The sequence below is a fragment of the Protopterus annectens genome, chromosome 7.part0 (assembly GCF_019279795.1).
Source record: "Protopterus annectens isolate FY-2018-M chromosome 7.part0, PAN1.0, whole genome shotgun sequence".
NCBI classification, from domain to species: domain Eukaryota; kingdom Metazoa; phylum Chordata; order Ceratodontiformes; family Protopteridae; genus Protopterus; species Protopterus annectens.
This window is the reverse complement of record NC_056739.1, coordinates 1,121,759,584-1,121,784,010: the sequence shown is the minus strand read 5'-3', so window position 1 is coordinate 1,121,784,010 and position 24,427 is coordinate 1,121,759,584.

Sequence of the window (24,427 nt, the reverse complement as noted above, 5' to 3'; positions counted from 1 at the left end):
AACTGATAGCCAATATATTTCATCTTAGAATTATATTTATTTTTATGGTTTATTGGCCATACACTAACTTTTGGTCAATATGTATATTTATTCTTATTGCATGGACCTTTCAAATATTTTTTTCATTAATGAATTAGTTTTAATTGTTTAATGTATGATGTCAAGAGCTGTCGCAACCAATCAGGTGTTATGTTGCACTATTTGAATGCTTGGATTTTTTATGATTTTATAAGTCTGATGAAGCCTTTGTGGTGAAAGCGCTAACTTTTTAATAAAACAGTTTATATTTCTTTTTGTGCCTTGTCGGCATTCAGTGTTATCAAATTGTGGATTATATCTGCCTTTTTTAGTCGCTGTGGATGCATTTTATTTCTGAATTGGTTTACATAGTTGTTGAAGCCACAGCAACTTTTACCTTTTGGTGGTGTTTTTGTTTTTTATTTTGACTCAGTTTCACACACATTGTATAACCTAAGCAATATTATTCCTATGTTTTTTAAACACTAAACTTCTTTATTAAACCATCACTTACTACATAAAGCAGTCATACATGTATATAAATGAAAACAAACCACCCCATCACAATCCTAGTTGCAAGCAGTTTACATCCCAAACCATACTGACACACTCCAGTTGTAAACATTATACATCTCTTATAATCTACCCAATCTTTCTCGTTACTTTTCCGTTATTGGGGCAACACACATAACACAGCACGCACGCAAGTACCAAAAAAGCCTTTCATTGCTTCAGTTAAGACCATGCGCTGAATTCATACAGGTCAGAGGAAAGCGAGAAAAAATGTCTGGTTGTGAATGTAGTATACAGGTTACTTCTACGTTTTTATTTCAGTCATCTTTGTGTACATTTTATTTTGTGTTTTATTAGCAAATTGTAGAAGTTCTACGAAATAGTGATTTACATGGATATAATCCATGCCTGCTTTTGATCACTTTTGTAACTATTAACTGTAAACTCTGAAGAAACATTCATGTGACTCGCTGAACTTTTATATTGGCTGTGTCTTTGTCTTGCACGTCTCTAGTATACTAGAAATGTAGAGACACTGATCTTTTATGTGCTTTTTGACGAAGCTTCCATTTTCAGTGTATGCGACTGCTAATGTATCTGTCAAGTATGTTCTCCCACCTGCCATCCCTTTAGTACCATTATGTCGGCATTTTTGAATACTGCTTTAAAAGACTGCAGATTGTAACAAAAAAAAAAAATAAATTCTTCATGTCCGGAAGAGCGTGTAAAGTACCTATACCGTTGTTATACCATTCATTATTTAAAGGAAATAAGGTAGTGAAACTGTTGGTGCACGTATTCTGTTGGTAATGTAGTGCAAAACTAAACTGTTTAAGTATCTATACTAATAAAATGATCGACCTGTTTACAGTATGCCTAATTTTTTAATAGTTTACAGATGCAGTGGGCCACCAAATCCCCTTTTCCCTCCTGAGTAAATTACAAAAAAAATGAAGGTGAAGACTCATCCAAAATATAAATCTTTTGCAAGACAAAGTGCCTTATATAATCCTTTGTGTGTTTTAGCCATGAACAACTGCTTCAGGGCTAACTGCTGTGCGATCATTGTGTGCACGTGCTAGCGCTTTGTTGCCCCGATAATGGAAAAGTACCTTTCTCACTCATACACAGCTCTTAAGTCCTGCCACATCTTAGACCTCATTTCTACCTTGTGTATTGTTCCCATTTTTTCTTGTGTTTTGCGCCTATCCTTTCTCACTCCTTGGAATATAAATGTCTTCTGAAACTATAGCTAACAGCTCCTGAATAATCTCCACTACCCATTCCTTAAATTCCTCTCTTTTCAACAGATAGGTGGAAAAGTGCCAATAACTATAACTATTTCATTACCCTGTGTTTTTTTATTTTGGGTATTATTGGTGCATGATTTGTAAGTATCGCCTTCAATTAAATACACGTTCCTGTGAAATGTAAATTCTGTCTAGCCTAGCCCATTTTTTTTATATCTTTGGGAATAATGTGTAAATTCACCCTGAACGCCTGTTGCTGAATTGACATCTTCCATACCAAATGCTTTCATAAATTTCTTCAAAAATCTACCTTCATTTGTTATATTTTCCCTTCTGCCCCCAAAAACATCTTCACTGCTGCATATCAAATTCCAGTACCCACTTATTCCTTGCTGGAAACTGATTATTTCTCCCAAAATTTTCTTAAGGCTCCATTATAGCGGTTTTAGGTGGAATGGAAATACATGCCAGTGTAATCCTCCTCCCTTGCCAGTAGCCCCTTAACACTACAAATCTGCCATTATCTTTTTTTTTTATTATTTATTTTATTTTATTTATTTTTATTTACTTATTTTTACCTTCTATCACTATTGGAGCTTCTCTTGCAATTAATATAAGTACTTCTATTCTCCTTTGTCTCGGGTATTCTGTTGAATAACCATCCTGAAAACTTTCTTTATCAAATTAATATGTTCATTTCTTTGTGTCATAGCTATTTGCGCTCTACATAGTTCACTACTCTATTTTTTGTTTGTATTAATTTGTGAGGCCATTTACATTTAAAGACCATTAAAGAAAGCATCATTGTATTAAAAAGTTATTTTTTTTTTTTTTTTAAGTGTCTAGTTCCAGCTTTTATTACATGCATACACTGGCAGGTTGAACTTTTTATACAGTTGTTCCTTGTCCTATACGTTTGAGCCTGGGTGTCAGTTTTTTGTTTGGGAGCTTTCAATAAAACAAAACACGCCCCCAATACCCATCTAAAACCTATTAACTTAATACAAGTAGAGAATATTATGTACACCTTCAGATATTGAAGTTTTATCCTCCTAATAGGAGCAAAAGTCCCAAACTGACAGCCACACTCAGACTTGAGTTACCTAAAACTCATCAATGGTAAGACGCATGGTGCAGTTTAGTTTTTCTACTAATCGCTGACAGGTTTTGTCTCTCTTGTAGTGCATCCAGCCGGGAACCTCCCAGTGTTTTCAGAGAACATAAACTACCTAGGGAAAGCCCCTGAATGCTTTCAGAGAATGTTAATCTCCTAGCCAGTATCTGTCCTTTTTTCCCCTCACTCTGCTAATCACTCTCCACCAGATTGTAGCCATTTTGTTTTTCAGATTATTTCTGTGGAAACATGAAGACTAGCTCCTGAAATGTTACTGAGCATACATGTATTTGCTAGAAAAAAGCCTCCTAATATTCAGTGTTCTTTTTCATTTACTTGCTCTCTCAAAACTTGTTACTTAATTTAAGGTCTCTAATCCAGTCATTTCCCCATGCAAGAATGAGAGAGCACTTTATTTTTTCTTTTATCATGCTTCATAACCAGGCTTTTTTTAATGCATTGCAATGCCCATGTTTCTTAAATCTTTAGAAGCGAGAGAGAAGGAAGAAAGAAAAGGGGGGGGGACAGCAGCACTTGTTTACAATCCCCATTATGCTTAAAAATACTTTATAGCAAGTGAAGATAATGCCACAAAACCGGTAGTATTTAAAGGGAAAAAAATATTTTATTTACAGTTAATTTCTCCCTCCTCTTCCCCCTCCCTAAAGCACTTTTCCAAACATTAATGACATAAAGTAGGACATACTTTAGAGTCCTCCCAAGTCCACATTCTGATAGTATTTCCAGATTTTTTTCTGTCATTTCACAAATATAATTATTGCATTGTAATCCCATACTAATTTACTGGTTTTCCAACATACTCTCCATTCTTCTAGTAAACTCTTGTGCTCCTTTCCTTCTTTCCATCATTTTCCATTTAAAATTTTGAGAAGGTTTCACAGGTACACACCCTCTCTGTTCATTACCAGAGGAGTAAAGCAGAATCTCCTCCTGGTTTACAGCTTACTTTTTGTTAGACAAGCTTTTGTATTTCCTCCTTAGCATGTACTTCAAATAATTTTGTCCCTCCAGGAAAGAATACCTTGAAAACAACTAGGTACAGAATCTCACACCTGCATCTCCACATTCCCTGAATAGAATAGTGGAATACATTTGCTCCTCTTCTGTCTGGTGTACATTCTCCAAAACACTCTGCTGTCTCCCACTTTTGGTACTTTGTCCTCCTGCCACAATTTTGTCACAATCAAAGATGCAGTCCTACCAGCAGAAGGAATTCAAGGTGTAGGTTTTCTTTTAGCCAGATTTGAGCATACACACTGTGCCCTTTCAATTTAACAACTGCTGTGGAGTACCAGTCCAGCTGCTTTTTTTATGATTTCATAAAATTAATGGTCAGTTTCTTCCAGGTTTTCTGGTATAGCTGAAAATCTCCAGTTTCCTTACATGCTGTGTCCTTTAAATCTATTTTTTGAAACTTCTCTTCTTGAGCAGTGTCCTATTCAGCCAGCATTTTCTTTATTTCAACCTCTGATTTTTTGGAGTTTTATCATGTCATCTGAATGTCTGTTGAAAGCTTTTTCCATTTTTTCCAGCCTTTGTTTGTGCCAGATATCCTCCATTGGTGTTTTATTTTAACCAAGTATGTATGCAGTTGTCTTGTATCTTCCTTTAGGTTACTAGAAGTCATGTCTAAAGGTTGCATTGCTTTTTGCAGAACACCTGCAGAACATTTCCCTGTCTGTTTCTTCCTCGCTTTATAGCGGATTCTTGGTCTCCTGTATTTTATTTATTCCTGGCATCCAGGCAAAATTTGCCCATAAGCACAAGTCTACTGTCCTTCTCTGGTGCATTTCTGTTTTCACACTGGGATAGCCAAAAATAAGCAGTTACTCTATTTGCAACCATCTTGGAACAACACAGGTCAATATATTGGTGAAAGGTCAGTTAGTGAGAATCAATTGAAAAGGCTATTAGAAAATTATGAAACCTATTGCCTAGTAAAATTTAACACTCCTTTTGATCTGTGGGTGTAATATTGTGTTTAAAATCCATCTTTAACAATCCTCTTAAAGGAAATGCTTTAATGCCACAAACTGACCACTGCCATCATGCTTACAGTACTACTACAGCTCATGGTACATTTCTTTCTATACTAATCCTACTCCTGATTACCCCCACCCACTTAACTGTCAACCCTTATTTGCCTACTTTCCCTTTTTTAGTTGATTTTGAACTTTCAGTTTAGTTCCATATTCCCCTGTTCTGAGTGACATGCATCTCATAAGTAACTTTGGTACTTGTGTATTATCGCAACCACACATTCTCGCCAGCACTTTATTTGTGGGTGTTTTGTCCTTTTTTTTTTTTTTTTTTTTTTTCCCCCGCCAGTGGCTTTGACGCTACTAAGTAGGATTGTCTGAGGTTGGGTGTTACAACCACATGCTTTCACTACCACAATATTTATTTTATTGAGAATGGAGTCATTACTATTTTGCAGGCGATTACAGGACTAAGTAGGTTTGACTCAGATTTGGTATCGCAACTATGTTTGTTGATGAAGAGTCCCTTTTTCAGGAGTGAAATGCTAGATGTGAGAGTACGCTGTAAAATTATGAAGTTTAGGAAAGTAATGGAACTTTATTCTCCGTTAGTGGATTAAAGTGTAAGAAATAAATTTCACTGGTTTTCACGAAAAAAGGGATGCTTCTCCATCCAGGTTCGTGGAGCACTTTCAAAAAGTTTAATTGTTAAAGTAACAGTCTAGGGTGGAAGAGAGAGAGGCAGTATAGAATCTTGTCTAAGAAAGTCAGACTGTGGATCAAAGGTTTTGTTGGGTATCAGAGTTGGAGAAAGTGCTCCGATTCGGTGAAGACCCATATTATGCTATGAGACTTATTGTTTTGATACTTTTTCTGCCATGAGAGTGCATAGACTGTGAAACAGGGAAGGAGTCAATAACACGCACACCGCTCTGGCGAGAATGCGTGGTTACATAATAAGCAAGTACCATACCTCTCTTATAAAAAATCTTTTCCTTGGGAAGGAAAAACGATTGCACGTACTAAAGGTCCTAAATCTCCACTAAAGCTATTGCCGTAATGTTTTTTTACATGTGTTGTATTATGACCATGTCTGTATCATGTTAAGTTTAAACTGTATTGCTTAATGCCTTTTGTAGTCCTTGCTCTGGTTTGTTATGCAATGTGATCCTTTGCTTGCTTGACTTGGAAAGTGTCATCTGCCAGGTTTTCTTGTCACTGACCTTAAACTTCATGGGTATAGATGTTAAAGTTGGAATCGTTTGTGCTATCATGCCACCTGGTTTATCAAATGGCAGAGTACAATGTGTGAAGCTCCAAGATTATTAAAGGCAGTCGTCACTGATTGTGCCCTTTATCAGTTTGGCGGGTTGCCAATGATGTATTTTGTTGATTGTGTTTTGTCATGTGATTTGTCTTTTGGCATACTATTTTTACGAAGTTTGTGTGAAATTTAAAGTACTTGATCATTGTAATAAACCACCCATTGTACTCAATTTACTGGTAGTTAACGGGCTGCCCACAGTGAGTTCACAGTATTTATGTTCCACTGGAGAGAGATTTTCACTACATAAGTACTATAGTAGCTGTCCTTGTGTGCCATTTTTAAATCTAGCCAGTTTTTCTTTGTGCTCTAATCTGTCCCATTCATAGATTGGCCTTGCCCATCCCTTGGCGGATAGTTATGTATTACCCTGGGGTCATACCAGTGGGTGAGTTGACCCATGCATGGGATAAAGCATTTAGGAGCTTCATATGTCCATTAGTAGTGCAGGGGGCAGTCCTGGGGTAAATTTCTGTTTCCTGTCCATAGGCCTAAGTTGCTGTTGAAAGTGGATATGGATAACCTTTGTTTTATGTGGATGGGCCGTCTGTTCTATAGCAGCAGTGTCTTCTGTGAAATGTACCTGTTCCTCAAACCCGTTCAGTTGTTACTAAAGAGGTTTGGACCCTAGATTGGGTATTTCTGATGTGCAGTAAATCCATCAGTAATGAGTGAAGGATGCCCTGTATGCCAGCACTAGTCACCTCGTGGCAGTCTGTACAATGGAGTATAGTGACAGGGATTTGAGTTGGCCCATGTATGGTATTGTTCTGAGTTTTGTAACATAATCTTGAAATGTTATTTGGACAAGGCACCTTTCAACACCAGTTCTATTCTGGAGGGAAGTATTCAAAATGCGCAGATCAAGTTTGGGGGGTTTCAGCCACGTTTTCTGTGGGTTCCTGTTAAATGATCAAAGATGCATTTTTTCAAATGCACTTTGATCGAACTTGAAAGCGCAAAAAGGCAAAATAGCGAAACTGCATATAAGCAAATTCTTTCCCTGGGAAAGAAATTGCAATAAATTGGTTAGCCGCTTCCGTTACTTTGCCGTTTTCATCACTGTAGTGCGATCTCAGTTGGTATGTTTTAAAGTTTTTGTGGAACAGCGATTGCATTTGAGTTTGTAAGCTTTTGCTTACATGGGTTCGATAAATTGCTTTTTTAAGCGTTTTGATTTAACATAGACCCATTTTCTAATGCTGTCCCTGCTATGCAGAACTTGTTCATAGTGAGCATTTTAAGCTTCTGTGGTTTTCGTGTTACATGTGTCTGTTAATAATAAAAAAAAAAATATGCAACAAAACTGTTCAAATTGACATTGCGGCAGTAGGACAGTTATTTTTCAGGGAGCATAAAAAGCATTGCATACATTTCCCAAATGGTGTGTATATATGTCTAAAATGTACAAAGTTTGTTTTTAAGCCAGTTTAATGAGTAACGGATTTCTAATTTTGCAAACTTAACTTCACTGATCTTGCAGTGAAGGTCTCGAATTTAGTGGTTTGCTGCAAGTTCAGATGTGATTTAAATATTTTCTAAACTAACATGAAGCCACTACGAAGAATAGAAAGTACGGGATTTCTTGGGGTCAAGTAACAATGTGAGCAGAATTTAGCATTTTCAGTTTCCATCATTTATGTTGCGTCATCCTGTGGTCTGAACAGAACCGAGGTGAACATCTGTAATTTCTTAACATCATGACACCCTGGAATGTTTTGAAGTAATGACTGCCAAGTCAAAATCAGGGTGTCTGACTGGTCTGCAGTAGGTAACCAACCAGAAAATTCGGAGAAGGTAACCAACCAGAAAATTCGGAGACCCAGGAAAGGAAGATGCACATCTTCACAATGAGCAGATTCGTTTCCTTCAATGGAGGAGAAGATGGAAATGTATGAATCGGGGGAGGATACAGCCAAAGCTGACATTGCAGAGGTCAGGCTTTTTATTCGGATTGTAAGATATGGAATCTAAAGTCAGGCTTAAGTGATGAAGTTTTGTGTTTTTAATTGAGGTTAACTTGTTTCACTTGAGATTTCAGGGAGTTCATTGTGTGGACTTGACCCTTTTAAGTTGTGAGGTATTTTCACTCCTTTCCTTAAGCATTGTGGGTGTTTAAAGAGAGTTATGATACAGAAATTAGACATTTTATTAGAAAACCCAGAAAGGCTTTATTTAGGGATTTGAATGAGAACCTCTTCTCTCATCAGATTTCAGATTGATGGGGTAGTAAGATATATAATTAAAAAAAAAAAATACTGACCTTTTAGATGGTGATGCTCATTGTCAAAAATGTTTGGTCTTTCGGCTTTTTCCCGGTAAGGGGTCACCACAGCGGAACTAAGGTCTGCCGATGATTGGCAGTAGATTTTTTTACGAAATGCCGAGGTACCAGATCGATGCCCAACCTTCAACGAAGGCGTGCCCATTTACGCACGTATGTTTTTCGAATGCTACCCAACCATGGGGAGGATATGCAGACTCCACACAGAAGGCACTCCCAAGCCAAGCTGAGAATCTAACTGGTGAGGTAACAATGCTACCGCTTTACCACCGCGGCAGGCTCATTGTCAAAAATGTGTGGTGTCAATTTTAGCAAATAAATCCAGAGGTTAAGATTGGGCCAAGTTTTTAAAGAATGTTCTCTTAGAATTCCCTATTTACTTGGTTATTTCAAGGGTTCGCGATAATCACCTGACCTACCTTTTATGCAGTGTTCTACTGGCATGGAATTCTTAAGGTAGAACCAATGTCAGTGTTTGTGGAAAAATCAGTAAAATGTCTTTTTCTAAGTTTGAAATCCATGGCCCCTTTTTGTCTTGGAGCAAGTTCTCTCATGGTTAATGAAAATACAGTTCCACTTGACTGAGATTAATCTCAGTAAAAAACAATTCTAACAGCAGGTTTTCAACATTTAAAATATTGCATGGTTTTTTGCATGTATAACTTTTTATTTTTAATGCTAATTTCAGGCAGAAACCAGGGGTGGCTATGGAGACGGTGATAACTGGGGCCGACTTTCTGTGAGGATGAAGTGATTTATAATTTTTTTATAAAGACAAAGTTTTATAGACTTAATTATACAGACCTGGATAAAATACGACTTAATTATACAGACCTGGATAAAATACCGTGAGCTGAAGTGGCAGATGCAAATCGGTGGCAACTGGTTTAAATGGTCTGTTTCAGTGGGGTGTGTATTGAAACTGAAAGCACAAGAGTAGACTGCAATCAACACAGTTGTGTACCTCTCTGTTGGTTAGGTTGCCAGTTCTGTTTTGTTGTGATTTGTATACATTTGTTTGAAATGGTTTGTATTTTGACATGCCCAGCAGGAGGAAATGGATGTCTAACTGTCCTGCCCTTGACTGGTAGGAACATTCACTTGAGGCAGTTTACACTAAATTACCAAGTATTTTAGTAAGAGAAGTTTATATGCTGTAATGTTGCATGGGTGATGGGGAGATTTAATAATTTTCAGTAATTAACCCTAGCAATCTGGAATTACATTGCTGAGAAAAGAAAAAAGAAATATGGTCTGGTAGCTTAAAGAAATTCTTAAAGGACTTGTCAGTGTTGTATGCAGCTACAGAGGGATTGGTTAATCTTAATCCTTTGTCCTACTAAACTGCTTCCATCTCCACCTTGTGTATGTAGATATACAGGTTTATAATATAAAATTCTGCTGTGAAAATTGTAATACTGTAAAATAAATTTTGTATTCTATCACTGAAGGCTGTTTTGCTGTAGTAGCGTAACTCCATAGTTGGTGAATTGCTATTTTGAAGAAGTATTGTTGGATTTTAAACTTGGCTTTATATAAACCTGTGCATCTCTGCTTATAAAAGAGTAATTTTTTTATTTATTTTATTGCCTTTTTTTTTTTTTTTTTTTTTTTTTTTGGGTAGTCCACTGGACCAGTGAGAACCCATTTTCAGCAGAGGCCCAGGGAGAAAAGTTCTACCAAAAAAAAAAAAAAACACAAGTATAGAACAGAACACTTTAAAGTTCCAGACAGGCATACCCATGAATTAAAGTAAAAGGTAAAATGGAATTTGGCAATATTTACAACTAAAATAAACTTTTTACAAATGAGGCAAGATATATAAAAGGCTTATATTGTGTAACACTTCTGCCATAAAAGTAGTACGTAACTCAAGGATATAGAGAGAATAAGAGAAGTACAAGTAAGAATATATTCAAAAAGTAGAGGTAGTCAAATTTTAAGACAAGGAATTGCTGCAAGAGCAGATCAGATAAGTGAGGTAGTCTTGTACTATCTAATTGTTAATGGTAGAGTATTCCAGGCTTTAGCTACAGAACAAGTATAAAGAAGTTGTCCGGCAGGTAAATTTGTCTAGTGCACCTGCAACAGGTGTTTTTCAGATCTGAGAGAACTGTTTTGTAGATAGTTGCTAAATGTGGTGAGGACAGGGCAAACTAAAGGTTTGTAAATTTAATGGATGCACAGTTAGTTGCAGGTGAGAGAAAGTGGGAGATTAAGCCACTTGAGGGATTGTAAAGCTGTACTGTGAGCTTCCTTAATTAAGTAAATTTGCCAGATTAAGTAGACAGGATCTACTTGTCACAAAAAACATATATTGCCTGGGATAAAGTCTAACAATATTCATTGCGTTTTATGTGGTCACTGTGTGTTCCATTGTTTTTGCAGATGAGGCTTATGTGAGTCTGTAATTACCCAGGTCATTGTAAGTCGACAGTTATGGAACCAGCATCACCACTTCTGTACGGCACTAATCAGGGATAACCAGTGGCTTATAATGTCTGCAAGAGCATGCATATTACTGTGAGCTAGGCAGCAATGTGAGTTGTCCGGTTCCCATGAAAGAAATATTTTTAGTCTTGGCTAGCATTTTCAGTAAACTAGAGATGATGGGGGAAGGGATTCCGATATTTTGGAGCTTTGAATGGAAGATTAGAAGTCTCAAGGGTGAAGTCGCTAAATTTTTTTTCAAATGCATTGGCAGTGTAATTTGAATTTAAATAGGTGGTCCCATTACGTAAGTTTTTAGCAAAACCAAAACTCCAAACAAAAGAAACAAGGGACAGAAGGCTCTTCAGTTCGTTTTATTCCAAGGATAACCCAATTTTAAACCAAAAATGTTTGTAAAAATCTTAGTGAAAATTCCTTTTGATTGCTTTCTTTCATCCTGGTTGATGGAACTTCATCAGAATAGCTGCTTAGATCATTCCTGTCCTCCTATATAGCTCCCTCCTCAAGATTGGAGATGTGCTTATTAAACCTGTTTTTAAGGAAAAGGAGAGTAGGACAAACCCAGAGTCGTATAAACCCTTAAGTCTACTTTCATGTTGTGGAAAGATGATGGAGAAGGTAATACTGGATAAGTTATTGTCAGAACTGGATAGGTTGTGACTTGAAACCATATATTAGCATAGCATGCATATGTTGAAAACAGATCTATTACCAACTGTAACATAATCTATAACAATATAATAGCTATGAATGAAAAATTGTGCTGTGATCTAATTTGTATAGATTTAACTTGAGCATTTGATAGGGTTATACAACACTGATGAATAAATTAGTACACTGGACAGGTGAAATCCTTTGTTACAGTCAGGGTGTCCCACAGGGCTCTGTCCTAGGCCCTTACTTGTTTAGATTGTATCCTTCAGACCTAATTTTTTATCTGAGGTGTTCTGTAGAATTTATGCAGACCTGAAATTGGGTAAACTGATTACATGTGTTACAAATAAGTTATGTCTGCAAAATAACTTGACTAAATTGACCATTCAGGCACAGGAGAATAATATGCTGATAAAAATACATAAAAAAACTAAGCATATGAGATGGAGGCAAAAATTGAAAGGTGAATATTTAATGCATCACACAGTGAGTGAAACTGTAGACTCTTAACGACCTGGTATATGGGTAGATTCAGCTGAGTTTTTGTAATCTTAACCAATTGGTTAATGATAGTTAAAGAATTATAGGTTGTATAAAAAGATGTACAAGTCTAGGAAATCAAACATGAAGTCCTTGTTTTACGTTGGACCCAAAACTGACTGGCATAACAATATGGAAACCCTTACAAGAAAACAACGATGAGTAAACTGGAAAGAGTACAACGGAAATATACCAAGTGTATCCATGGATGTGAAAATGTTATTATGAAAGACTATAAAATATCTGAACTTGTACAGTGTCTATTACAGATATCTAAGAGGAGATCTTATTCAGGTATATAGGGCATCTAGTGACAACTAGTACTTTTCATAGATTCATTCCCAGATATAGAGCATCATCAGACAACTGATGTAGAAGATTCTATAGGAATGAGAAGTGTACTAATTTGACGAGTAGCTGATGAATGGAACAGACTACCAAGTTACATTTCAAGCAAGTACTAGTTTTAGATGTTTTTAAGAACAGCATGGATACTTTATTATGGGAACAAGTGTTTTTGGTATAGAGGCAAGCTAGAAGGGCATTAATGCCCGTGATTTAAATAATTTGTATGTATGCATATACCTATCTCGTTAAAAAGCACCTGAAAACCCACTCAAGTACATGCAGTTTGTGTTGAGTAACCATTTTGACTTCAAAAAATTGAACTACAGTTAAAACCAAAACTGATCTGTAAAAATATAAACTTTTTTTTTTTAAACTGCCAGAACCCCAGGATGTTGCACACTTAACGCAGCATGTCTAAAAACATGATTCTTGAAGATACTAAGTGGTATAAACACTTCCTTTCAGTAAATATTAAAATCAAAAATTTTACAATGTTACCGTCCTCTTAAAACACTTTTTATAGAAAGTCTCATTTAAACTGTATTTACCAGTGGCATTGTTGTCTTAATTACCAGTGTAGTTTTTACCTCAATCCAATCATTCTATGATCCCCCTTTTTCATCTATGAATACATTGTCTGTTACATAGAATTTAAAACACAAGTCCATTGTTTTTAATTTGTTTAAAAAGTGCGTTCCCTTCTTCCCCTTTTACAGCATATGAATGCTGATAAATTCTAGCTTTTAGCACCCTTTCAGTTTTTCCTATTTAAAAACTGGGGCAGCTTGTGCACTGGGCGACATAAACAACTCTGTTTTAACAGAGGTATTTGTGTGATGAGCACCTTGCCATAACCTTTAAAGAATGTACGACCTTCCAAAATCTTGACATTGGTTGCAACGTTCAGAGGATATCATACCTGGAGAGATTTTCCTTGCATTTCTCAAGAACGTTCTTAAAACATATATGTCCTCCTCGTATATTACCCTTGGTGCTTCTCCTACTTGCTGAATTTAATTCATTGTCAAAGATGCCCTAGTTCTTATAGATGACCTTTTTGATAGCTGGAAAGTCCATATTAAGTGTCAAATTTATAGGCTCAATTCAACATAAGCCTTCCCTTGTGTTGCTCATCTCTATGAAAGACCAGTTCGTTTTTACCCAGAAGGGAATGATTTTCACTTTGCCTTTTATGCTGGACTTCGTCTGCTATTTTCTTATTAAAGATCTTGGGATAGCCCATCTTAACCAGCATCTCGCATAGTTTTTCGCGTTCGTCATTTAAAATAACTTGTTTTAAGACGCACCATCTGTCCCTTTACCAAGGCTTTCTTTTTTAAAAGCGGGTGCCAGCTGTAGAAATGCAACAGACATTTAAGTGGATTTTCTAAAAATTGTCAATTCATATGTATTCTGTTCCCTGTTTTGAAAAAAATTACATTTAAATAGTTTGTGGTGAATTTTAAAAGTTCAGTTAATGTAATTTATCAACTATCTTTCCAAATTGTCATCCAGAATCCGACCATATAGGCAACATAATTCTTTGAAAGAATTAAATACATAATTGTGTTCCCAATATGCTGTCACTGATTTTGGCAAAATGGGAGCATATGCTGCCCCCATAGCCACACATGCTTTTTTGTCGAACAGTTGTCCTTGACTTCATTTTTTTGTTAATTTCCATCATGTTCCTAAGAACTTGTACGCCTTTATATTCAAGTTGAGTGTTCGTACATAAAAATTGGTAAAACCATTCTAAGCCTAGTTAATGTGGAATTTCAGAAAACTGGTCATTAATGTATATGGCAACAAATTCATTGGTCCTTGTATAGTCTTATTCTGGTTCCTTTCAGAAGATTGAAAGCTCAAGACTAAAAAAAATCAAAATATCAAACTCAAAATATCGAAAATAGAATTTGCCCTTTCTCCAGTGTTATGCAATCCTCATTGGTATATATAATTAGCTGGGTGGGCTTGTTCACTGCATTACAAATATTTTAGATTATTTTGAGTTTGATTCAGTTTTAACATTTGATCTTCTGACATACTTCTAGTTAAAAAAAAATCCCATGAGTCTTTGAACAGGTACTTAATGTTAGTTGTCATACTTGAGTTTCACATCTATATAAATTTGGCCGTATAGCTTGTTTTGGAGGATTTAGCATCAACTATTGGACGAAGAGGTGGTTCATACCGTTCAAAAAGTCAAATTCATGTTTTGTAATCTGACTGTGTCAAGGAATCTTGTAACAAAACATCTGTCTTGTGATATGCTATAAGCCTTTGACAGGCACCTCTTCACGTGTTGGTGTATAAAATGATAAACATTTTATCAACATTGTCGTTAGCATGCATAAGCACCATGCCGCCACCTTTGTTCAAGTTCAGCAGCTACTTTATCCTGATCACTTTGCAGGGATGGTCACCGAGGGATGCTGTGGTCCACATTTGGCACCCATGCTTCCTTTTACCATTAAGGTCAATGGAGGGACATAAATTCATTCAGAATGCAAGAATATGCAAAGCCAGAGTGATCCTTATTCTTTTCTGATCCTGACAACTGTGGTTTCCTTTTGGTCTCTACTAGTACATCCACCATGAATGTTTGGCTCAGTATCCAAACCTGTCAACGCACATCTGTATTGCTTCCTGCAGACCAGAGATCCATGAAATTAACCACTTTATTCCATCAGTTCTAATCATTGCCAGAGATGCCAGTTACCAACAGTTGTTCATATATCGTCAGCCTGTCAAAAACAAACCACTAAGGTCTACCATAGCAAATGGAAAAGATTTTTCGTTTGAGCTGTGCTAAAAGGTTTAGACCCTTTCACAGTATAGGAAGTTACTAGACTAATGGCCCTAGGGCCCTTAACTAGCCTAGCCACATTCTACCCTTTATTTCCATGATCGGCACCTATTGCCCCTGTCCAAGAGGGGCACAGGTGGAACTCCTGGGGTGAATTTATGGTTACCCATCCAATTGTCCAGATTGCATTTGGAATGAGGTTCTGTTTATGAAGTGGAAGTCTGTTCCAAAGGTGTGGAAACCTCTGGGAGACTAAGCTGTCCCTCCAGCAGATTCTTTTAATGTTGCATACCAGGTTAAGTTCTTTAGAATGAGTAACCCATATAACATTTGACTTGCAGATGTGCAGCATTTCCAGTAAAGCAGGGTCAGAGATGGCTTTATATGCAAGGCAGAAATTGCCTCTGAGTAGTCTGTATGAAACAGAATAAAGTGACAGTGGTTTCAGACTATCCTCTTATGACATATATGCTGAAGACCTTGAATTTTCATTGAGGGACCTTTGTGGTCTCTCCAATTGCTGTAGGTGCTTGGAAACCTACATTCCAAAAGGAGTGCTGTACTCCATTATTGGCCTGGCGAGGGAAGAGTACAGGGAGGTTATAACCTTTTTTTTTTTTTTCTTCTTTTTCTTCTTTCCCTGTAGACAGCACCCTTATGAGATGAGCAATATAGAATGCCCTTCTTACCACTGTGGGGACATGGTGATCAAAGGTAAGGTTGCTGTCAACTTGTGTGCCTGGGTCTCTCACCACAGAGTGCATACTTGGGGTGTTGCTGTTGATGTGGTGGTTAGCAGGAACATTGCTCTTAGCGAAAGGGATGATTCATTTTTTTGCATTGAGTTTAAGGACATGACTTTGGCACCAGTCATTTGCTTGTGTAAGACCCTCTTGTAGGATGTTGACGTTGTTTGGAGATTCTTTGACTGCTCCCAGTCTGCATTAATCAGCAAACTCTTTTAGTTTTAAATTTTACTTTGGGTAAATTCCAAACAGTACAAGTCCCAGGACTGATCCTTGTGGAACACCACTGGTTACAAATCTGCTGTTGGAGGTGGATTCTCCTATTTTGACTATATGGGATCTGTCAGTGAACCAGTTAGTGACCCATCTAATGATATATGGGTTGATAACCTAGCTGGGTGAGTTTGTCAATGATGCCTGAGTGGGGCTAGTGTCTAAGTCTAGCTGGGCTGTATGTATAGTTTTCCCCTCATTCAAGGTCTTCGTGACGGTCTTGAAGTCCACCAGGTTTAACAGGTATGATCTACCTTTGACAAATCCAAACTGAGTAGGGTCAAGTGTTTGGAGATTACATGCATCTTTGTTGATAATGTCCATTATGATTCGCTCCATGGCCTTGCGGATAAGGCTAGTCAGACTAGTAGGTCTGTAGTTCCCAGGATCAGTGGAAGGACCAGCTTTGTGCAAGGAGATAACTGGCCATTTTCAAATCTGCTTCATAGGATGAAGCTGGTGCTTAGACTATGATATAAAGAGAGTATCCAATGTCATTGCTAATTCTTGTTGGAGCCCATGTAGATGCAATTTGGGATGTTATCAGGTCCCTTAGATGCTGTGTTTTTGGCCTTATAGAAGACCGTTATGACCTGCTGTTTAGAGATGCAAGGTAGGGGACAGGTGGTTGGGATGTTATGGGGTACGTGTGGCAGGGACAGGGGAGTGAAGGTTTCACAGACCCTGTCTGCTAACAGGTTACTTATGTCCAAAGGCTTGGTATATGTGGTATCATTAACACAGTTCAGCACTAATATGGGCCTTTCCTTTTAGGTTGTGCATGTAACTAAAGAATGCATTATAGGTTGGTACTGAGCTATCTGCCCAAAGGCATATATTAGCCCAGCCACGTTGTGCGGTATTCCCCGCCCCTTTAGTAGTTCCCTAGACCCTTGTACTAGCAGCTAGTACCCTTGGCCCCTATCTAGTAGTGCTGTTGGTGTGATCCCCAGTGTGAACTTTGTTACCCATCCACTCATCAAGGTTCCTCTTGAAGAGTGATAGTGAAGGGGCTCTGTCTTATGTAGATCGGGACCCTGTTCCATAGTAAGGGAAGTCTCTGCGAAGGGAATCTATCCCTCCCGCATGTTCTATTCATTGTTGTGTTGAGGTTTATATCCCTAGAGCATGTAGCTCAAGTAGATTTGGTTTTGCTAAGATGGAGCATGTTCAATTCTGGGTTGGACATGGCTCTGTACGTTAGACAGAGATCGCCTCTGAGAAAGTGGTATGCAACAGAGAACAGTCTTAGCTTTTTCAATCGTGCTGCATAGGGCAACTGCTTGAGGCCAGTAATTCTCTTGGTTAGGTACCTGTGGTCTCTCCAGCTGCTGGAGATGTCTAGCCAGGTACATTCCAATTGGTGCATTGTACTCCATAATGGGTGCATTGTACTCCATAATGGGTCTGATGAGGGAAGAGTAGAGGGGCACCATTAAATCCTTAGATCTTGCTGCGAACCCTTTCATGATCAGATGGGTCCACATAGAAGGATTTTCCTACCGCTTTGGCAACATGGTTATCAAAGGAAAGCTGGCTATTTACTTGGGTCCCTAGATCCCTTATTTCTTCAGATTTCAGGGGATTACCTCCTATGTTGTAGTTTGCGGGTACTCTGTTTTTTCAGAGGGGGTTACTACACATTTTTTTGCATTTAGCTTGAGACCATGGCTTTGACACAATGCATCAGTCTCATGGTTATCTTTAGTTGAGGAAGCTAATTTGTATTCTTGTGAAGTCCTCCAAAGCAAGCTACAAAGTCTTATTTGCTTGTTTAACCTGAGGAGTGAGTGTTTCTAATTTAGGACAGCTCCCTCTTACTCTTGGACAGCAATTTCTTCCTCTTACTGTGAAGCTTGTTAATGGCAGTTGTCCACAAGGCAGGTTTACTCTTCCTTGAGCTTGTTTTGGTCCCATCAGGTGTGGCCGAGTCAGTGCAGTCATACAGATGTTTGTATAAAGCATTGGTGTAGAACTGTGCATAGTTGTCAGTTCTGTGAGTGGAGAGGTGCAGTGAAGCAATTTATACCATCCCTTAAGAGGTTATGATGTGCTTTGGAGAAGTCTTTTAGTTTAGTTGCTGCTGGGGGGGGTTATGATGTGCTTTGGAGAAGTCTTTTAGTTTAGTTGCTGCTGGGGGGGGGTTAAGTGTGATTAAGTTATTTCAAATGAGACTGATTTTTGGAAAGATCTCGCCGGGGAAGAGACCTCACAGTGCTACAGTGGTGACCCATATTGATAAACACCCGATCCCGGATGATGGCACCCCTTGTGGGGTGTCAACCAGCTGGTCCAGGGTATTGGAGTTAACTAAGTCGAGGAACCTTTGGGCAAGTGAGTTTGAGCACTAGCAATTTACCCAGTCAATGGATGGGGTAGTTAGTCTCCCAAAACCATGGTGTTTGGCTGTATCTTGATAGAATCAAGTAGATCCAGATAAGCAGAGTGGATGTCCTGGTTCATGGCGGGGATCCTGTAGCTGGCAATGACTTGAGTAGGTATCCTACCAACAGTTAATTGCACCTGAAGTATCTCCAGGGAATCGTGCTGTTTAACCAGTCTGGAGGTGTATTTATCTTTAATGAAGGTTGATACACCACCACCTCTAGTTTGTGATCTGAACATGCGGAAGGTGGTGTCCCCCAGTATGGCTGCGGTGCTGTCCACAACCTTGAACTAGATCTCTGGATAAATGTCTGCGTCTTGTAAGGTGAGGAATGCTTCCAGCGAGTGCAGTTTCATGTTAAGACTCCTAGTGTTTAGCAGCGTAACCTTGAGGTTGTTTTTTGGATGGAGTTTTTGTTGGGGAGTTTTGTCTTGGAGACAAAAGGCATTATGGGGGTGGCAAAAGCATTGACTAGTAGCTGAAATCCCAGGGGTGACAGATGGAAGACCATCTCTGGCAAAACATCGAGGTCTGTTTGTGTGTTATCCCAGGCTGACAGATACTGGACCCCCTTAGAATCACACCAGAAACTAAACCAATCATTGAAGTCAATCATTTTCTTTTTGTATTGAGGCATCATCCTAGGTGAAAGTAAAATGCTGCTTAAAGCTAGGGACATACCTGCCTGAGATGCATAGTCCAAGAGTTCGATCATGTCTCTCCATATAGTCCAGAGAGGCAAGTCTCAAGTCGTTCACACCAACATGGACTACGAGTCAGAACAGTATCTGTTGAGAGATTTGAGTGCATGTGTGATGTGGTGGATCCTGGCATCTGACAGTTGACGTGACCTTTATCTTATCTAGCCTGGTGAGAGGGACATCTGTGTGTCTCATGATGGAATTACATATGACTAAGATGTTTGGTTTTGTGTTTTGCCTTAAGGGCTTGACAGGCAAGGGAGTGGTGCATGAGCTATTATGCGTATTGTGTTTTGCAGACAGTGTTGTGTAGTGTGCTTTTGTGTTTGGGAGGTCTCTAATGTTTAGGTACATTTCTGGTGCGGACCTCTGCATATGTAGGTATGTGTGATGCCGGTTTGGGTGGAGTAGGGGGTGAGGTATGCATGCTGATAGCCCACTCGTATGTACTGACTGGTGTCTGGATTCAAGGTTCTTAATATAGTTGCATCTCTCACATGTTGAGTTTGTGTGGACTAGGAGTAGAGTGTTTGTCAGTGAATGAGGAAGTTGCTACACTGCCTTAGGATGCCCATGTCGACCAAGCTGGCTGGAGAAGCTGTCGGAAATTCTGTCCATAGTGTTAGGTAAATTTTATATGGTCAGGAAGAGGTCACACTTGGGGAATGGCTAGTGGGTGAGAGGTGTGTTGGTACTTCCTGAAGCTAGGTGTAGTGATCCCCTGTCAGGAGAGCAGGGGTGCAAATAACCTCTGGAGGACCTCAAGTAAAGTGCTAGGGGAAAATTTAACAAGCAAAACGTTTGCATCTGTAACCACCAATGGTAACCATTGGTACATGGCAGTGAGCGATGGTGCAGTGCACACTAACAAGTGCCAATGCTGGACTTAAACAAGAGGTAACCATATGAACTCAAAGTAGCCAGTAAGGACGCTCTCTGAGCTCTGATCCAATTGCCCTTGATTTAGATGGGACCCAGACAGCATTCTCCTCCCACAAGGGTGCAGAAGGGCCTTCTGCAATAAAGATGGCTTGAATTTGTTCAGAAATTACAAAACTCACCCAGAAATGGCAAACCTGGAACTAACTGGGCTATGCTACAGCTGAACTAGTGCAGTATACAGTGAAATATGGCAAAATTGGCAAAAAAGCAGTTCAGATAATTCAAAGACAGAATGCAAATTCATATAAGTGCAAAAACAGGCACTTGGTTGGAAACAATGGATGCCTCAGATCTTTCAGTATCTCTTTGAAAAGCTGGTTATAGTGCTCAAGTGATACCAAACAGTCTAGGTTCAGCAAGTCTTATTCAAGCCTGTGCTATAAAATGCAGAAGTATTAGAAATTCAAAGTGCAGAAAATCGCATTCACAACAACAAAAAAGTTAATTAAAGCAGCATTTGGCAATTCAGTAGTATACTCCCACAAGAGTGTAGACCACAAACTTTCCTAGTGTGAAATAACTGGTCTAGAACCCAAGAGCTTAAACCAGAACCAAGTCACTTAGAGTAGCAGGCACAATAAGCCTTCACCAGCAATTCCCAGCTTAGAAGGGTGTAGGCCACACTCTCTCCTGCCATAGGAGTCTAGACCACAAACATTCCTAATGTAAAATAACTGGTTTGGGAGCCCAAGTGCTTAAGCCAGAATGAAGTCACTTGTACACAGTAAGCCTTCACCCAGCAATTCTTAGCTCAGACGGGCAGAAGCTACCATCCCCTTGTACAGAAGTGACCTGAAGCCCAAGTCCTTAAACCAAAACTAAATTGCAACAGTTATTCTAATCCTCTTAATCTGGCTACTAACAAGCAGTAGTAAATGCAGCAGAATAAATGCAATTGGCCACTTAAGAAAAAGCAGCAAAAGCAAAATAAAGTAGTAAGAGACGAATACAATAAAAGCAGCTGAATAAAGTGTATTTTAGTCTGGTAGAAAGGGAGGAAGCAATATAATTCAAGGTTAAGAAATTAAGGAAGTGGATCTTCCCAAATTTCATTGTACTCCGTAGAATGAGCTGATGTGATGGGACTGGGAGGAGTGTCCAATGTCAAATTTATAGAAGAGGTGGGAAAGTCAAAAGCCACCAAGTTTTAAGAATACATCAACAGTTGGGCAAGTGGGTGGGGAAAAATAAAATGGAGACCTGAAATCAGAACAGAAGTGAGGATTCATGCAATGTCACGAATCCTTGGAAATAACACCCCCAAATTTTGCAAAACTTAGATATTTTGGCAAACTCAGAGCAGCTTTTGCAGAATACTGTTAAAACCGAAGAGCAGTGTAGTAGATGGTTTATTTAACAAGTGCAGGCTGAAAAAGTGGTGAATTCAACCAAATATATAAATGCAGCATACAATTGTTAAATACCACTGACACAGAGCAGCAAAAATATATATATATTTTAGCTTTGTATTTCCATATGTTTTTAAAAGCAGTCCAAATCTTGCAGCCACGGGTGAACAAGAGGCACAAGGAGCTCTGAATAAGAGCTTTTTTTCTGCTGACATTCCTTCCATATTAGAATTCTTGTCCAAGCCTTTCCACAGCGGCTCCAATTATTCCACTGTGAAAGTGCAAATGGCTGCAATCTCAAATTTCCACATAGGGCAGAGATTCCTTAAGAGTCTCTAAAGCCTTTTGAAATGTACTTCTGTGACTACCTGTCTGAGATCCAGTACCTTCCTGGGATGTTACTATTATGCTACAGGCATTAACTTATCCCTCTTTGAACCAGCAGCATCAGTTGATCTGAAAGATCCTCTCTTAGAAAGCTTTTTTTTTTTTCTGGTGGTGGTTCCATCAGCCAGATGGATTTCAGAGCTACAAGCCCTTTCCTGCAAACTTCCCTGTCTTAGTTCAAGGACACGTATTTTCCTAAGGTGGCATCCTAGACAAAAAATCGGTCAGTAAATCTGCCTGTCTTTTTCCCCATATTCTTAAAGACAAGTACATTTTACATATGTTGGATGTTCACCACCAACTTAAGATACTAACTGCATAGGATCAAACTGTTCAGAGAGTATCCAGTTGCTTTCTCAAGACCTAAATTAGGCAAAGCAGTTGCCAAGGTTACTCTTCCAATATGGTTATCGGGCTACATTTCTTTTGCCTATAGTAAAAAGGGCTTCTCCCCACATTCTAAACCTAAAGCCCACTCCACAAGGGCAATGGCCACGTCAACAGACTTTACCTGTAGACTCCTTACTGGTAGTGCTGCAGCAACTTGGTCAACAGTTCACTTTCTCATTACAAACTGATTATACAGCCCAGATCACGTTGTTTTGGTTCTTCCATTCTGAGGAATGTCCTTCAAAACCATCCAGGTAAAACATCTTGAGAATAAGTCCCATGTGTTGAATTGGACAAAAATAGACATTGGATACAACAGTTGTGTACTTAACATAACAATAGATTCATGTTTGTCATCCGGTTCAACCTGTCCCCTTCCAAGCTTGACACAGATGGGTTACTGGGTAGTTTTCTTTTACACCTAGTCTATGAGCAGTCCTAACAGACTGCATTCCAGTCCTACTTTACCAGTATGCTAGTGTTTAGCCTTGAGTGTAATTATTCTAGATTAATTTAGTGGGGTAAACTCGTATATGAGCTACTAAGTTGGAGTGAAGGGAATTATTGGTAGGGAAGGAGTCCTCGTCCTGGATTTGCAAAGTTTCAAAATCTTTGCTGAGATCTGGTTGGGTCAGCTCTGACTAACCACATGTATTGAACCGAATGAAAATCCGACCACATGGATCTGTTAAGTATGTAACTTTTGCCCTTGTAAGAACAGAAGGGACTGAAAAAAAAAAACTGAAGCAATCTGTTGGCAGTGCTACTTGGCCAAGATTGCATGGAATTGACTGCAAGACCATTATGAGTTTTTATAAGGGCAAAGGTTCCTGTTAGTAAAGTTTTTGAATGGGACAAACAAGTAAAGCAAAAGAGTACACACTTTATTTACTGTTAACAGGACCCATCCTTGAATATCTATTATGTGAAGTATACTTTTGCTTGATTCTTTTGACTCGGTTATGTGGTAGCAAAGTTCATTGAAAAATTGCAGGCGACAGTTTTAACATCAGTAGCCTCCTATAAATGAGTTTTAAGTGTCTTGCTAATTTGTTTTTTGCTTCTGTCACTGGCTCTCTTCCTTTTAGTATTGTCATCCTTCAGAGAGCATGTGACTGTTTTGATGTAATGAATATGTTCTAAATCAGATGGTTTGGGTGCATCTTACAGTGTAGCCTTAAATATACTTTTAAGTTTCACAAATCTTTAATGGTGGAAACCACTGTTCATTTTTAGTGTACACTGAAGTAAGTCGAAGTTATGCAAACAAAATGGTCTTTAAATAGGGAGGTTAACTTCTACGTGTTGTATACAGTATTGTTGCAAAATGACAGCAAAACATGGTGTTTTTCACTTAATACTATGTTTTACAGTCATGCCTTACTGCCTTTGGGTGGATGCAGCTTAACGTTATCAGGGATTTGGTACTTTGCCTTTTACTGTAAGAAAGCGTGTCATTTCAGTAGGCACTAAAGTGAAGAATTTAGGCAGTGACTGTCAATGTAGAAGTGTTTTTCATTTGATACTTGTTAATGATGGTTACAAAACTATTGTACTATACAGTAAACTCCCTCTTATCCAGTCAAGCTGGGACTGGACCTTAAGCTGGATAAACTAATGGCTGGTCAATCAGAAAAAGCATACAAAATAGCATTTATAGTTTATAAATCTGGTCGAATAACAGGATTTCTGTTAGTATGCATTTCCAAGTAATATGAAGTGTAAAACTCAAATGTCTGCCAATATGCCAATATCTAGCCTAGAGGAGGCAGAAGTGCTGCTCTCTTTTGCTAGGGCTATGGCACAAGTTTGGCCGGTTAAAGAGAGGCTGAATAAGAGGGTGTCTACTATAGTTTTAAGGTTTGCTTTAAATATTGCACTTAAACACAGCTGTTGCTGCATCAAGTAGAAAGTGTTTTTCACTTTAGTGGCACAGCCTCTCACCTAA